Raw genomic sequence first — 15,075 nt, 5'->3', positions numbered from 1 at the left:
ACTTAAAAAGTGATAAATGTTATGAGAAAAAATGAAAATGGGAAATATCACCAAGTGTGTAATGGGAGTGGGTTATTTTTTTAGATTGGTGAAATCACAGAAGTCCTCTTTGAGTTGGTGACTTTAGATCTAAAGAAAAAGCTATATCCAGGAAAATGGAATAGTAAATACAAACACTTAATGGTGGTTGGGAAATTAAAAGAAGCTCAGTCGGGTGATTGGAGGTGAATCCATGGTGGGGGGATGATGAAAGGGATTGGGCTGCGAAGCGGGGCAGGAGCTACATCAGGAGCTGGTGTCTCAGCTCAAAATCCACCTTTCTCAGTGCCACTCTGAAATCAGGGCTGCAAATCATAATTCTTGCCAGCCAGTGTTGGGTTCTGTTATTAGCAGGGGAGGAGGAAGGATGGAAGGCAGGCAGAGAAGGGACTTGCTCAGGGCTCTGTGCTGCATGCTTGCTCTTCCCTACCTGCCTCCTCGATTGTGACATTCCACTCTGGCAGTGGCATTTAGTTCAGCCTCCAAGATCTTTCCACACTCACAGAAACAACCTCCATGTACACTCCCGGAGTGCCAGCAGTACCCACCATCAGAATTCTGGGCCCCAGTTTTATAGGGCTGTGGGAGGGTCAGTAGCAACTTGGTGGCCCCCATTTCTTGGAGGCATAAGAACTATCTCTCAAGGGACTGGGGAGATAGCTCAGTTGATAGAGTGCTTGCCTTGCAAGCACAAGGCCCTGGGTTTAATTCCCCAGCACTGCAAAAAGAAAAAAAGAACTAGCTCCCCAGGGCTCCCTCTCTCAATTTACCAGATTTACCAGCTCTGATCACACAACCTTGTTCTCCAGCCTCGCAGAGGTGGTAGCTGCTTCCTGTACTAGTGATTTATGTTACCTCAGTGTTCACCTTTTTCTTTAGTTCTCCGCCACCTGTTTCATGAGTTTTCTATTTTAAACTCTGTTTTTCCGGCTGGACCCTGACTGTCACAGAGGCTGTAATAAGAACTTAGACTTTGATTCCAATCCACTGGGAGGCCACTAAATGGAGGCCAACAAAGGATGGATAGATAGGTTGGGAAATCCGAAGAGTAACTCCAATTGCATAGAGTGACATTAGTTATACGCTTCTACTTTAAGACTCGGAATCTTGGAATAGTGTGGCACATTTCTAGATGGTCTACTTAACAGATCCCTCGTTTCCTAAGGTGGCCATGTTATATTGGTGCAATCACACTAGTGCTAAGATGACTTTCCTTATTCAAATGTTATCTTTGTGTTTATATTTGCTCCAGGCCTTTGCCATTGTTGAGTACTTTGGGTTAGTATTGGTTCTTCTTGCAAGATTTTTTTTTTTTTTTTGGGGGGAGGGTACTTAACCACTGAGCAATATCCCCAGCCCCCTTTTAAAATGTCTTATTTTGAGACAGGGCTTCAACCTTGCTAAGTTGCTGAGGCTGGCTTTGAATTTACAATCCTCCTACCTCAGCCTCATGAGTGACTGAGATTACAGGTGTTTTCCACCGCACTGAGAAGTTCTTGATTAGATTTTTGCCAAATGGGGTATGTACACAATTGCCCTTCAGTATCCACAGGGATTGGTGACAGGACTCCTTCCCCCCAGGATATCAAAATTCATGGTTGCTCAAGTCTCTAATGGGTAAATATTGCATAGAACCTGTGTCCATCCTCTTACATACTTTAGGTCATCTCTAGATGGTTTATGGTATCATATACAATGTGGATGCTACAAAAGTAGTTATTATACGGAATTGTTTAGGGAATAATGACCTGAATAAAAAAGTCTGTTCATATTCAGTACAGTCGCAGTTTTTCCCCAAATATTTTCCATCCTGGGTCAATTGAATCCAGGGACGTAGGACCCACGATGTGGAGGGTCAGTACCACAGCCCGTGAGCACTGTGGTGGGCTAGCTCCATTCCATTCTTCTACCGTGAACCTTCACACGCACACAGTGTATTATGTATATAAGCATACATGTTTTATGTATACACATGATTCCCTTTATCTGCGTACACATGTTAATATGTATAACATATATGCTATATATAATATGCTTAAAACTAAACGAAGTAAAAGCAAAACGCTACTAACTGCCTCACTGGTTTGTTGTGAGGATTAAGTGATAAAATGAATATAATGCATATATGATGTAGAAATTTGAAATCTTTAACCATTTAGCAATGAACAAAATAATTACAAAATCACACATTAGTGACTGGTTGTAATTTAGAGTTAGCAACACTTCCTCCCTTAGGCTTTTCCTTGGTGTCTTAGCAAAGCAGCTAAAACTTGTGTATTAAGTAGCCCTGCAAGAGAGGTTTCTATGGTCAGGTTTCTGTTGTCATTGGACATGAAGAAAATCAACAAAAAAATATAACGTCAAGGGCTTAAAATTTGGCATCAGGTGAAGTATTCTCCAAGTGGCTTTTATGTTCCATAAGTCTTTTTTCTCATCTGTCAAATGACTATGGCTTCTTTTCTCTCCACATTCTTTCTTTCTTTTTTTTTTTTTTTTGTTCCACATTCTTTCTTTAAAAAAAAAAAGATATGGACTGGGATGTGGCTCCATTGTAGAAGCCTTGCCCGGCATGCACAAGGCCCTGAGTTTAATCCCCAGCAACACAAGTACACACACACACACACACACACACACACACACACAGATATAAATTAGTTATGCAATCCATTGGGAAGTCCTTTGATTTTTAAAAATTATCATTTTATCCAGGTGTGGTGGCACAGACCTGTAATCCCAGCAACTCAGTGGGCTGAGGCAGGAAGATTACAAGTTTGAGGCCAGCCTCATCAATTTAGTGAGGCCCCAGGCAATTTAGAGAGACCCTGTTTCAAGATTCAAAAATTTTAAAAAGACCTGGGGCTGGGGCCGGGGTTGTGGCTCAGTGGTAGACCAATTGCCTAGCATGTGTGAGGCACTGAGTTTGATTCTCAGCACCACATAAAAAAATAAAACAAAGTGAAAAATAATTTTTAGGGACTGGAGTTGTGGCTCATTGGTAGCATGCTTGCCTAGCATGTGTGAGGCACTGCGTTCAATTCTCAGCACCACATATAAATAAAAGAATAAAATAAAGGTATATCAACATCTTTAAAATATATATATATATATTTAAAAAAAATATATATATATATATATATATTTTTTTTTTTTTTTTAAGAACTGGAGGGGGCGTAGTGGCACATGCCTATAATCTCAGCAGCTCGGGAGGCCAAGACAGGATGATCCCGACTTCAAAGCCGGCCTCAGCAAAAGCAAGGTGCTAAGCAACTCAGTGAGACCCTGTCTCTTAATAAAATACAAAATAGGGCTGGGGGTGTGGCTCAGTGGTCAAGTGCTCCTGAGTTCCATCCCCCATACCCACAAAAAAAAAAAAAAAAAGAAAAGAAAAAAGAAAGGCCTGGGATGTAGCTCAGTGATAAAGTATTCCTGGTTTAATCCCTAGTACCAAAAGTAAATAAATATTATTTTATTGACAAAGTAAATGGAAAACATATATATATTGATGTGAAAGGGGGTTTTTTGTTTCTGTGATTTTTCTTTTTTCTTGTGTGGGCTTTGATTTTTTTGAGGGCAGGCATTGAACCCAGGGGTGCTTAGCCACCAAGCCACGTCCCCAGCCCTTTTTATATGTTTTATTTTGAGATAAGTTCTTGCCAAGTCGCTTAGGACCTCACTAAGTTGCTCAGTCTGGCCTCAGACTTGCAGTCCTCTTGCCTCAGCCTCCCAAACTGCTGGGTTACAGGTGTGCACCATCAGGCCTGGTGGGCTTCATTTTCTGAAGGATCTTCAGCTTATCAGTCTGGATGGACAAATGAGCACCGTCATTTATTTCTGGGAGATGTCCCTAACAGTTACATTAGATTGCTAAAGTTGCTGTAACAAAGTAGCAGAAAATGGATGCTTAAACAGCCAATATCTCACCTGGAGGAAGGAAGTACAAAATCAAGGTTTTGGCAGGGGTGGCTCTCTGTGAGGGCTGAGGAAGAAGGTGCACCCCTGTCATCCCAGCAATTCTGGAGGCTGAGGCAGGAGGACCACAAGTTCGAGGCCAACTGGGCAATTTAGTGACATCCCACCTCAAAAATAAAAAGGACTGGGGATGTGGCTCATTGGTAAAGTGCCCCTGGGTTCAAAACCTGGTATTAGGAAAAATAAAAGTGTGGGGGGGTTACCCCACTATTTGCCTGCCTCTCCACATAGCATTCTCTCATGCCTCTCTCCAGATTCTCCACCCCCCCTTAATTTTACTTTTATTTCTATTATTATTATTTTGTGGGGGGGACAGGCTCTCACTATGTTGCTCAGGCTGGCCTCTAACTCAATCCTCTTGTCTTAGTCTCCCAAAAGAGTGTGATTACAGACAGCACTACCATGCCAGCTTCCCCTTTTTCATTATTATTATATTTTTGTGGTGCTGGGATTAAACCCCCAGGGCACTCTTAGCACTCATCCACACCTTGGCCCTTTTTATCTGTTATTTTGAGACAGGGTATTACTGAATTGCTGAGGGTCTCTATAAATTGCTGAGACTGGGCTCAAACATGTAATCCTCCTGCCTCAGCCTCCCCAGCCACTGGAATTCCAGGTATGCACAGGGCACCTACCTAGCTTCCCTTTTTTATAAAAGCATAGTCATAATCCTTCAATGGAAAAATACATAGTCATGTTGGATTAGGGCCCATCCTAATTATTAGACTTGATTAACTTGATTAGATATGTAAAGATCCTATCTCCAAATAAGGTCACATTCTGAAAATAGTGGGGGGTCAGGATTTCAACATATAAATTTGTGGGGGACATAATACAATCCTTAGTGATAGTACTTTTACAAAAATAATTTGGGGGACTGGGGCTGTAGCTCAGTGGTAGAGCACTTGCCTAGCATGTGTGAGGCACTGGGTTTGATCCTCAGCACCACATAAAAATAAATAAATTAGTAAAATAAGCGTATTATATCCATCTACAATTAAAAAATTTTAAAAATAATAATTTGGGCTAGGCCTGGTGGCACACACCTGTAATTCCAGTGGCTCAGAAGGCTGAGGCAGGAGGATAGAAAGTCCAAAGCCAGCCTCAGCAACGTAGTGAGGCCCTAAGCAACTCAGGGAGACCCTGTCTCTAAATACAATACAAAAAAGGGCTGCAATGTGGCTTCGTGGTTAAGTGCCCCTGGGTGCAATCTCTGGTACCAAAAAAAAATAATCATCATAATTTAAAATTTTAAACGTGGTGCTTTTAAGGGAAAGCTTACAAAAGTGAACAGCGAGCCTTCCATTATAAAAACACGAAAGGTATTTTTATGCTGATTTATACACAGGGTGAAAAGTTCAAGCACAAACTCCTCCACCCTGAATCTCAATCCCCCTGATTTCAGAACTGTTCCATACACAAGCTAGAATACTTCCTTCCAGAAGGCAGAGTTACAATGATGACCCAAAGGGATAATGACTGTAAATGCACTTTCTATGTGAACCTCCATATTAAGAAACAAGTGAAGATTCTTAGGTACCCGACATGTTTAAAGTCATGTGACTTGAGCTGTGCAGTGGTGCATACCTGTAATCCCAGTGATTCAGGAGGTTGGGGCAGGAAGAGGGAGGCTGAGACATGAGGATTGCAAGTTTGAGGCCAGCCTGGGCAGCTTAGTAAGACCCTGTCTCAAAATAAAAAATAAGGGTTGCCGCTGTGGCTCAGTGGCAGAGCACTTGCCTAGCAAGTGTGAGGCACTGTGGGTTTGATTCTCAGCACCACATAAACGTAAAGAAAAGGTATTGTGTCCATCTACAACCACAAGAAAAAATTAAAAATAAATCAATAAACAAATAAGTAAATAGGACTGGGGATGCTGGGTGTGGTGGCGCACACCTGTAATCCCAGCGGCTTGGGAGGCTAAGGCAGGAGGATCTTGAGTTCAAAGCCAGCCTCAGCAAAAGTAAAGCACTAAGCAACTCACTGAGCCCCTGTCTCTAAATAAAATACAAAATAGGGCTGGGGATGTGGTTCAGTGGTCGAGTGCCCCTGAGTTCAATCCCTGGTATCAAAGAAAAAGGATTGGTGATGTAGATCAGTGAGCACCCTTGGGTTCCAAAAAAAAAAAAAGGGATCCCTGAAATTGAGACTCCTTAGCCTAAGTCAGTCACTGTGGCCTGGCAGTAGTTGAGTATTCCAGTTAGCCAGACCTGGCATGCGTGCTCAACTCTGGTGACAGGTGTGGGAGAGAGTTAGTGCTCTTTTGAGAGGGGGAGATAAAATCCAGGTGTTCTATCTGAAGAAAGAGTGATGGATTCTGAGCAGTCAGAAACAACCACTGTACCTATCAAGATGTCTGCCATTTTGAAAAAACAAATAAATACTTTAGCAGCATTCTGTCACTCTCTGCTGCATTAGCTATTTCGGACCGCTCATTCCTGGAAACTTGACTCCCTCGGCATCCATGACATAAGCACCTCCCGTTTCCACCTTGGTCTCCCTGACTGATCTGTCTCAAACTCACCGAGTGCTCACCTCTCGGATGGGAACCTCAGGCTCTGCTCCCAGCCCCTGCTTTCGTCTCTGCATTTCTCCTAGCACCCTTTCATAGTCTCCCTCTTGGGATCCCCATTTGGACGCTCAACCTTTTGATTCCAACTGCTTTCTAGACATTGCCATTTGGATTTCCCAGAAGCTTTCAAATTCCTTATGACAAGATGCGCACGTTGCCCTGTAATCCCAGCTACTTGGGAGGCTGAAGCAGGAGGATCACAAATTCAAGGCCAGCCTGAGAAGCTTAGTGAGACCCTGTTCCGAAGCAAAAAATATAAAAAGAAGCCAGGTTCAGTGAGGCATGCCCATAATACCAGTGACTTTGGAGGCTACGCAGAAGGATCACAAGTTTCAGGACAGCTTCAGCAATTTATTTTTATTTTATTTTTTATTTATTAAGATGCTGGGGATTTAACCCAGAAGCACTTTACCACTGGGCCATCTTTATAGCCCTTTTTATTGTTTATTTTGAGACAGGGTCTTGCTAAATTGCTTAGGGCTTTGATGAGTTGCTGGCCTCGACTTTGCAATCCTCCTGTCACAGCCTCCCAGATCTCTGGGATTACAGTCCTGTGCCACCACACCTGGCTTAGAGTCAGCCTTGTTAACCAACAGAACGTGGCAGAAGCATCACTTCATCAGTTGTAAACCTAATATTTTAAAAAGGCTGGCGGCTTCTGTTCTCATGTTCTTGAGATCCCTTGGCTGTCCCACAAGAAGAACCATGGAGAGTCTTCTGGAGAGACCACTCTGAGGGTGAGGGACCAGCTATTCCAGCAGCCCAGCCCAGCCCAGCCCACGGAGACCCATCAGCTGGTTACAGGCATCCAACAAGTAACTGAGCAACATCCTCGTTTGCAACATCATAAGAAATTACAAAGTGGTTGTTGTGCTTCAGCCATTATGTTTTGGGGTGGCTGGTTACATAGTAGTAGATAAGGAGACCCTTTTCTACATATGAGGCCAAATGCCAAACCATTAACTTCTTCCTTATACTTGCTTCTTTTTAGTACTGGGGTCTGAACTCAGGGGCATGCGACCACTGAACTACACTCCCAGCCTTATTTTTATTTTGTGTTTTATTTAGAGACAGGGTCTCACTGAGGTGCTTAGCACCTCGCTCTTGCTGAAGCTGGCTTTGAACTCACAATCCTCCTGTCTCAGCCTCCTGAGCTGCTGGGATGACAGGTGTGCACCATCGCACCTGGCTGCCTCTCTTCTTGGGCACATGGTTTCAGCTAAGTGCATCATTATCAACCCTGGAACCCAAGCCAGAAACTGAGGGGTCACCCTGGATTCCTCCCTCCCCACGACTGCTTTCTGGCCAGTCACCATTTTTTCCCCTGCCTTTCCCTCCTAGATATTTCTTGAACTTGATCCTCTTTTATTGCTCAACAGTTTTGCTCTAGTTAAAGTTCTTACCTTCCCTTGACCTTTCCGGTCTTCAGATCTGTGGCCCCGCCTTCCCTGTCCACCTTGCTGGGCTGGAACCCAGGGACTTGTGCTGGTGCTCGACCTGAGCCACACCCTGTCTCAGGCAGTGCAGCTGAGAGGCTGCACCGCTTCCGCAGTGATCTGGAGCGCAGGTACAAGCATGGCGGTTTTCTGTACTATACTAGAGGTTTCTGAGTTCCCTGTGAAAGTCCAAACTCAAAATCTCTTGAGAATAAAAGACTCTTTGATAATAGCCTTCAAATACCTTTGCAACCTTATTCCTTACTGGTAGCTTTTTTTTTGGGGGGGGTGGGTAACTAGGGTTTGAACCCAGGAGCACTTTACCACTGAGCTATATCCTAGTCCTTTTTATTATTTTTTAATTATTATTATTATTTTTTTGGTTGTAGGTAGACACAATACCTTTGTTTTATATTTATGTGGTGCTGAGGATCGAACCCAGGGCCTCACGCATGCTAGGTGAGCGCTCTACCACTGAGCCAGAACCCTAGCCCTTCTTTTATTTTTTATTTTGAGACAGGATCTGAATAAATTGTTGAGGCTGGCCTTAAACTTGTGATCTTCCTGTCTCAACCTCCCAAATTGCTGGGATTATAGGCGTGAGCTGCCACCCACTTTGTATCAAAGTTCAGGTAGGAGGTAAGAGACTACACCAGTTTTAGAAAAAAAAGAAAAAAAAAAGAAACTACGGCAATTTTTGTCTGTCTGCTTGTTTGGGGGTTCTTTTGGTCACCTTTCTCACTGTTGTCACTAAATGATCTGACCAGCACAGTTATAGAGGAGAAAAGGTTTATTGGAGGGCTACCAGTTTCGGAGGTCTTAGTCCATAGAGGCCGGCTCCATTCCCCGGGGATGGAGGTGAGGCAGGCTATCATGGTGGAAGAGTGGCAGAGGGAAGCAGTGACTCCACTCGCCAGATACAAATATATACCCAAAGCCACACCCCAGTGCCCTCCTCCTCCAGCCGCGCCCACCACTTCAGTTACACTCAGTTAATCCCTATCAGGATTGAATCACTGATTGGGTTAAGACTGTCAATCCAGTCATTTCTCCTCTGAACCTTCTTGCACTGTCTCACGTGAACTTTTGGGGGACACTTCACATTCAAACCGTAATAGGGGTGCTGGGGATTGAATCCAGGGGTGCTTTACTGCTTAGCTACATCTCCAAACCTTATCTTTCTTTCTTCCTTTGGTACTGGGAATTGAACCCAAGAGTGCTTTACCACTGACCTACATCCCTGGCCCTTTTTATTTTTTGAGACAGGGCCTCGCTAAGTTGCTAATGCTGGCCTTGAACTTGTGATCCTCCCATCTGAGCCTCCAGAGATTCTGGGATTACAGGGATGTGCCATGTACCTCGCTACAACAGCTATTTAATGGGGGTGATATAAAGCTTTGCTACCTGGGTGTGAACTAAATAACTGAAAGGGTACAGACAGAACTTCAAGCTATCGCACAGGTAGCAACTACAGGAAGCATGTCTCACCACTAAGCCCAGGGGCCACAGAGCAAGGGGTGGAGTAATTTAACCTTAGAAACATGGAGCAGGGGCCCGGCTCGCTGGAACTCAAAGTCCGAGGAGGGTGCTCTGCTCAGCTGGTGCTCATGTCCCTGAGCTTAGAGGGGGGCCTCTGATGGGTCCTGGTGTTTCGGGGAAAGGCCCAGTGTGATGAGGCCGTTCTGCAAGCGTGGGAAAGGCTGCAGGCTCCATTCCCTGGTGTGGGAAGGAAGCACAGCTGCCAGGGAAGAGGCGCTGCTCAGAGGACAGGCGTAGGAAACTGGTCTTCCTCCAGCGTGCTGTGTCCCTCCAGCACGTTCTACCGCACAGTCCACGCAGGACATGTGGCAAAGCAGGAACGGAGTCTGAGTGCATCACAGAGCAGAGCACAGAAGCTGCGGTTTGGGCCCATGCCTACCTCTTACTGTCCTGTTCACTCACCTTGCTTGCTGCCACCTGTCCAGTTTGACCAACATCCCTCCCCAGCACTTCTCCCTTGCTCCTCTCACCTCTGGTCCCTTTTCTCTGCTGAGCTCCCTTTGGTTCTCATGACGTCCCCCGCACCTTTCTTTTCCTTTTTCCTCTTTAGCTTCCATGAGAGAAAACATGACCCTTGACCTTCTGGGTCTGGCTTATGTCATTGAACACAATGGTCTCTAGTTCCATCCATTTTCCTGCAAATGACCTAATTTCATTTTTCTTATGGCTGAATAAAACAGAGAGCATCTACTTTTCAAATCTCAGTTCAGTCATCACTGCCAAAGCCAAGACTGCCCTGGTGAGGCCAGATTCCTCTAGGACAGGCTCCTCAGCTACTTTGTAGCAGTGTCACTGATTTTGCCTTTTGTGTACTGTTTTAATCCGTGTCCAGTAGGCTGTGAGGGCATCGATCTCAAGGGTGGAAGTCATTCCATCTTGTTTTTCTTAAACTTAGATTCCCAAACCCTAACATAGAACCTACACATAGTAAGCAGGCTTGTAAATATTTGTTGGCTGAGGTAAGAAGTTCAGTGTAAATCGCCGATAAAAGACCTGAATAAGCATTTGCTGGATCTTCTGCTTCCAGTAGCATCACCCTTTTGTGTGCACCCAGTAAGCTTATGTCCCTCATTTATTTATTTATTTTTTAGTACCAGGGACTGAACCCAGGGAGCACTGAACCACTGAGTGACACCTCCAGCCTTGCTTCTTATTTTGAAACTGCCTCGCTAAGTTCCTGAGGCTGGCTTTGAACTTTCGATTCTCCTGCCTCAGCCTCCCGGGTTGCTGGGAGTACAGGCATGTGCCGCTCACTGCACCCAGCTCATCCCTCCTTTGACCCCCAATATCTCAGTTCCTAAATCCTGATGCAACTTTCATTAGTCGTGTCATCTTTCAGAGATGCCTTCTATGCACGTGAACAAATCACACACACACTCATTTGGGCACCCCTCTCTCTCTCTCTCTCTCTCTCTCTCTCTCTTGTTTAAAAAATATTTTTAGTTGTAGTTGGATGTAATATCCTTATTTTATTTATTTTCCTACATGGTGCTGAGGATGGAACCCAGTGCTTCACACATGCCAGGCAAGCGGTCTGCCACTGAGCCCCAGCCCCAGCCCCAGGCACCGCTCTTTGAACAAGAGGAGTACACAGTTGGGTCAACCAGCTCTTTTTCAGAGTCACTTAACCTGTTTTCAATCTTTTACTTCCACCAATAATGCTGCAATAACTTGCCTCGTACATAACACTGGTGTGCATATGTGCAGTTAAAAATATCCCCCAAGATACCGTCTTTCTCGTTGGTTCCAGGTGAAGAGATCATGCAGAGAGTAGCAAGCCTCTGACTTTGGATGCTTAGAAAGTACCTCAAAGGGTGGGAGGACTGAGCCCATTTAAGTCTCACACTCTCCTAGTCCTAGTGTGCAACTAGAGTTGGGGCCACTGGGAAACAGAATCATGCCAACCAAGTTCTGAAGACACCTGCCTAAACTAGAACTCCTTAGGCCTCCGCTGCCATTGTCTTTATCCTTGCAGAACATGACAGATTTGAGATTGCTTGTTTGCTGTCTTCTGCACTGGATCATAAGCTAGGCTAGTGAATAACAGAAAACAAGGCAAACGAGGTCTTTGTTGTGTGAAAACATATATATGTATTTTAAATTTTTTTTAGTTGTAGATGGACACAATACCTTTGTTTTATATAATTTTATGTGGTGCTGAGGATCGAACCCAGAGTCTCACACATGCTAGGCAAGCGCTCTACCACTGAGCCACAACCCCAGTCCATGTGAAAATATTTTAATATTTTGGTCTTTGTAGGATTTTTTGTTATGTGTTTGGAGGTTAAATGAAATGGAACCCTTGTCTCACCACATAAAAATCAAGTAAAAATTGATTTAAGGCTCAATTGTAAGACCCCAAACTGTGAATCTACTAGAAGAAAATGGGGAAAATGCTTCAGGACATTGGTCAAAGTTTCTTTTCTTTTCTTTTCTTTTCTTTCTTTCTTTCTTTTTTTTTTTTTAAGATATGATGCCAAAAGCTCAGGCAAAAAAGCAAAAATTGATAAATGGGATTACATTATACTAAAAATCTTTTGAACAGCAAAGTAAACAACCAACAGAGAGAAGAGATAACCTACAGAATGGGAGACTATATTGGAAACTATTCATCTGATTAAGGGATTAATATCCAGAATATATAAGGAACTCAGAACAACTCGACAGCAAAAAAAAAAAAAAAAAATTGAATTAGACAATGAACAAATAAACTGAATAAACATTTCTCAAGAGTATATACAAATGGTAAACAAATATATGAAAAAAATGTCAACAACACTAATTATCAGGGAAATGCATATCAAAACCACAAGGAGGTACCATCTCATCCCAGTTAGAATGGTGTTATACCAGTACTGCAAAAAAAAAAAAAAAAAAAAAAAAAAAATAGATTGGTGTTATAAAAAAGACAAAACATAATAAATGCTGGTGAGGATGTGAAGAGAAGGAAATTCTCAATACACAGTGGGAATGTAAATTAACATAGTTATTATGGAAAACAGTATAGAGTTTCCTCAAAATTGAACCAGAAATGGAACTATCATAGGGTACTACAATCCTGCTAGGAAGGACTAAAATCAATATGTTGAAGAACATCTGCACTTGTGTGTGTTTGTGTGTGTATGTGTGTGTGTTATGGATTGAAGCCAGGGGCATTCCACCACTGAGCTACATCCCCAAGTCTTTTTATTTTGCATTCTGATACAGGGTCTTGCTAAGGTAGCCAGGCTGGCCTCAAACTTGCAATCCTCCTGTTTCAGCCTCCCAAATTACTGGGTACTACTACTGGATACACTTCCATTTATCACAGCGCTATTCACAATAGCCAAGGTATGGAATAAAGGAAGGGGGTCCATCTACCGAAAAATGGATGAAGAAATTATGACATATATGCAGAGTAGAATATTGTTCAGTCATAAAAAAGGAATGAAATTCTGTTGTTCACAACAACACAGATGTAACTGGAGGATGTATGGTTAGTGAGATAAGTCAGACAAAGAAGATAAATACTGCACATTCTCATGTTTATGTAGAAACTTAAAAATTGATCTCAAAGTAGCAAATACCTTTTATTTTCAAGGTACTGGGGACGAAATTCAGGGCCTTGCACATTAGGCAAGGGCTCCATCACTGAGCTATACGTTCTTAACCCCAGAAGTATGTTTACTCTCAAACAATAAAAGGGGGTGGGGTTGAAGCTCAGTCTTAAAGTACCATGGGGTTCAATCCCAAGTATAAATCCCCACACAGTGGTTACCAAAGTAGGGGAGGAGGGGCCAGAGAAAGGATAATTAATAGGGACATGGGTGCAGGATGTGATTTAACTTCTTTTCCTTTTTGGTACTGGGGATTGAAAGCAGGGGCACTCAACCACTGAGCCACATCCCCAGCCCTCTGTTGTATTTTATTTAGAGACAGGGTCTCACTGAGTTGCTTAGGGTCTGGCTAAGTTGCTGAGGCTGACTTTGAATTCACCATCCTCCTGCCTCAGCCTACCAAGCCCCTGGGATTACAGGCGTGCACTCCAAGCCCCTGGGATTACAGGCGTGCACTGCCACTCCTGCTCAGGATGCTTAATTTCTAATGTTTTAGAGCACAGTAGATAAAACATGATTGAGAACAACTAATTGAGTATTTAAAAACAGCTAGTAAAAGAATTTTGAATAAATCCCAATGTAAAGAAATATGTAGTGGTGGTTTTTTTTTTTTTTTTTTCTTTGTATTAGGAATTGAACCCAGGGGTGCTTAATCACTGAGTCATACCCCCAACTCTTTTTTATTTTTATTTGGGTAGGGTCTCTCTATGTTGCTTAGGGTCTCTAAGTTGCTGAGCTGTCCTGGAACTTGCAATCCGCCTGCCTCAGCTTCCGGAGTCCCTGGGATTACAGGCGTGCATCTCTACTTCCCGGGCAGAAATGGTGTTTGATGTGACAGATATGCCAAATACCCTGATCATTATATATTGTATACATGTATTGAAACGTCACACTGTACTCCATAAATATGTACAATTATTGTATCAACTAAAAATAAAAATATATTCTTAAAAAAAAACAATGAAAGTGATTACCAAAGTGATCAGCTGGCATTTAAAAATGTGTATATACACGTGCACACGTACGTAATACACAGACATACAAACTCCAGGCTGGAAGATTCACAGTTCCCTTCGACATGCCTATCCCCTCCACCCCCATACTTTCTCTAGAAGAGTTTACACTGCTCCAACTACAGGGCTGGTTCGCTTTCCGCACAAGGCGAATGAGACGCACAGCCGGTAGGGGGCAAGAATCACCCAGGCCTGCCTATTACCTAAGCAACGGAGTCAAACAGCATTCTCAGAATGACTCTACAAAAGGAAATTAAAGGTGGCAGGGGTGACCCTTTCCTGCAGCAAGCATTATTTGAGATCAGTAGTTACTTCGGGTGGCCGGGTGTGAAGAGAACAGAAGTGGGGCTGCGGGAGCTCACACTCCATAGTACGATAATGGCCGTGAGGAACCCAGGGGCTGCGAGTTACTTGCGGTTTCTCAATAAAGTGCTTTGAACAAGTCTAACAAGCAAGGACTATGTGAATATTTTCCAAGGATGCCTAGGCAATGAGGAGCTTTTCCAAGTGACAGAAACGCCACCGGTAACTTTGCGGGCCATAGCAACCCACCAACAGGGTTCTGAAAATAGCTTCGGGCCCCTCCTTAGCCGGACTTTGAAAGCAGGTACGGGACGCATGCGCAAAGCCCACCGGTTGACCTCCTGGTGACACTCCAGAACGCCGACCTTCTTCCCGACATCCCGCAGGGGAGAAAGGGAGGGGGAACGGAATTCTCGCGAGGTCTCGGCTAGAGCCGGCGGAAGCAGGAGACACGTGACTGTCCTAGGTGGCCTTCGCTTTCTCCCCTCCCCCTTCTCGGAAACCCGGCCCCCTCACCCCTCGCCCACCCCAGAGCCGCGGTAATGGACCGTTTGGGTTCCGGAATTCCTCTGGATCCGATCACTGGTACCAGGCCAGCGAGAGCTAGC

This window comes from Sciurus carolinensis, chromosome 8 (genome assembly GCF_902686445.1).
Source record: "Sciurus carolinensis chromosome 8, mSciCar1.2, whole genome shotgun sequence".
Lineage (NCBI taxonomy): Eukaryota > Metazoa > Chordata > Mammalia > Rodentia > Sciuridae > Sciurus > Sciurus carolinensis.
The sequence above is the reverse complement of the archived record's forward strand: the minus strand, read 5'-3'. Positions refer to the sequence as shown.